The sequence below is a fragment of the Stegastes partitus genome, unplaced genomic scaffold, assembly GCF_000690725.1.
Source record: "Stegastes partitus isolate 25-593 unplaced genomic scaffold, Stegastes_partitus-1.0.2 Scaffold3, whole genome shotgun sequence".
Taxonomy (NCBI): Eukaryota; Metazoa; Chordata; class Actinopteri; family Pomacentridae; genus Stegastes; species Stegastes partitus.
Genome location: NW_007577734.1, coordinates 1 through 2,501, shown reverse-complemented (window position 1 = coordinate 2,501; position 2,501 = coordinate 1). Strand labels below are relative to the sequence as shown.

Genomic DNA, 2,501 nt, shown 5'->3' with positions numbered 1-2,501 from the left:
TTTTGTGCAACGTAATGATGACCGCACGTGTTTCCTTGCAGGTAACCTTGGTTAACAGAAGGGGAACAATGATGTCAAGCACCATCCTCCTTTTAAAGCATCCAGTCTGTTATTCTAACTCAGTCAGCATTACAGATTGATCTCCAGCCTTGTCCTCATCAACACCCACACCGTGTTAATGGGAGAATCACTGAAATGGTGTTAGCTGGTCCTTTTGTGGCAGGGCTGAAATGCAGTGGAAATGTCTTTTTTGGGATTAAGTTCATTTTCAAGGCAAAGAGGGACTTTGCAATTAATTGCAGTTGATCTGATCACTCCTCATAACATTCTAGAGTATATGCAAGTTGCCATTATAAAAACTGAAGCAGTAGACTTTGTGAAAATTAATATTTGTGTCATTCTCAAAACTTTTGGCCACGACTGTACATAATGGATGGATGGATGAATTGTACAGTAATATACAGTAATATACAGTTTCCAACCATAAAATCAGCTTAAAGTGGTCATTTTGCATGCCAGAGGAAAATTAGTCATTTAGATTAGTACTAATCGGTAACAGTCGATGACCTAATCATAGAGAAGAGTAGATCGTGTCAGCCCTATCAGTGAGCACCGTGGAGTAAAACATGTTGGAACCCGTCGGGCGCTGAGACCCTGCGGAGCTTCGGCGGCTCCCAGTATGCTAACAGACACTGTTGTCACCACAAGGATTCATGAACCGCACTGACTTAGATTTTAACACTTTAATTGAGGTAAGGACACACAAAATAAACCCGCTCAAACAGTACAACACTGTACTATTACCAACAATCGCACACAGACATTAGCTAGGAGGCTAACGCTCAACCAGGGCCAACGCCAACATCCTTGTTTGACAGGCACTTGCTAGGCAGCATTAGCTTTAGCTGCGAATAACATTTTTGATTATTTCAGTCGATAAATGTTTAGCGACCTGACTGCGAATAAACTAAGGGATCTTCGAGTGTCTACTGGGCATCAGTACTTGTTAGTTAATATGACCGTGTCGCTGTTTGTCGTTTACTAGTCTAACCCAGTTAGGTAGCGATGGGTGAGGTAGCTAATGTTAGCTAACTAGCATATAAAACCATCCCAGTTCACACACAGATTAGATTAACTCTCACGACAGTCCAGTAATATAAACCAGTGTCAGTTGATCATCTGTAAGCTAACCTAGTACCTTTGCTAATATGCTCACGTATTACTCAGTTCATTCAAACATTCATTTACTTGTAATAGCTCACTCTGCTAACCTATCCTGAAACCTTGCTGCTTTGTAAATTACAACAATTTCTTTTAAAATATTTCACTTGACAAGTTGAGCACGACGTTGTTAATGTTAGTCATGTTGTTTTATGCACTACTGAGAAATGCAAGTTAGTAAAATAGTCATTAATACGAGCAGGTTTTGTCACCTGGCCGCATACTTTGGTAATGCAGTAAAGGGAGTTTTTTTTTCTTTGTAAAAAAAAAAAAACCAGAACAAAACAAACAAACAAACAAAACAAAAAACTGGCATGACAGGTGTGTAGCTGTTGTTGATGGCAGTAGACTTTAGCCTAAAATATTAGCTAGAGAGACTGTAAAGGCCAATCAGTTGATGTATTCAGTGTAAGCAAACTTCGTGTTTACAGTCATTTTTCTCCAAAAGGCTCTGCTCTTATGGAAGAGAAAATAAAAGAACTTTCCAACAAAATTCATTAAAGGTAATATGTACATAATAAAATCATATAGAACAATTTAAAACATGTTTTACAACCATAAAGGTTAACATTATAGTTTATTTAGTCACATAAACCATTCTGGAGCAGTGAACAATTGAGTTGCGTACCACAACTGAAATGAGTCCCTGGAGAAATACTGAATTTTTTGTGTAGTGACATGTTTACAGAGTTCAGCCCAGCTCTTCTTGATTTTGTTCTTTTCTTTGGATTTGATTAAACAATACAGAACATTATCAGCCCGTTGAAAAGAAATCCTTTATTCCTCTTGTATACACATTTCTCACTCGCTGTGTCTTTCTCCCCAGACTTAGTCATGTCTCAGGTTGAGAAGAAGGCAGGACTGTTGAGGAGGACGTCATCCTCTAAAAAGCCCTTGAAGGAGAAGGTGGTTCTGATGTATGATGAGATTTTTGCAGTGAGTATTGCTCTTAAAGAATGTCAGTGGTGCAAGTTTAGACTAATAAACTTATGTTCAAGTGTTAACAGTGTTGTTTCTCCTTTGTTGTAGAAAGAAGACCCGGCCAAAAACAACCCTCGCTTTTGGGATGAGCTGTTTCTCATGAAGGTACAATATAGAGAGAAATACTTGAGTAGAAATGTGCTCTGCATAACAGGAAATCTGTCATGGTACCGTGGGTGTTGCAGAAACTGCAGCAATGGTAGCAGGGAATGCAAATTGAGACATATAGAAAATATTTGTGTTGACAAGAAAGCATGCCAGCAAATTGAATAGCTATAAACCAGAGAAATATGGTATTT

The 2,501-nt window shown here is 38.5% G+C and overlaps 1 long non-coding RNA gene across 1 annotated transcript; it reads left to right on the top strand.

The window, feature by feature from the left end:
- Positions 1-669: 669 nt before the first annotated feature.
- On the top strand, positions 670-2,309 carry LOC103353365 (uncharacterized). The gene is made up of 3 exons (XR_519998.1): positions 670-752; positions 2,048-2,157; positions 2,251-2,309. It is a non-coding gene; the product is annotated as an uncharacterized LOC103353365 (long non-coding RNA).
- Positions 2,310-2,501: the final 192 nt, after the last annotated feature.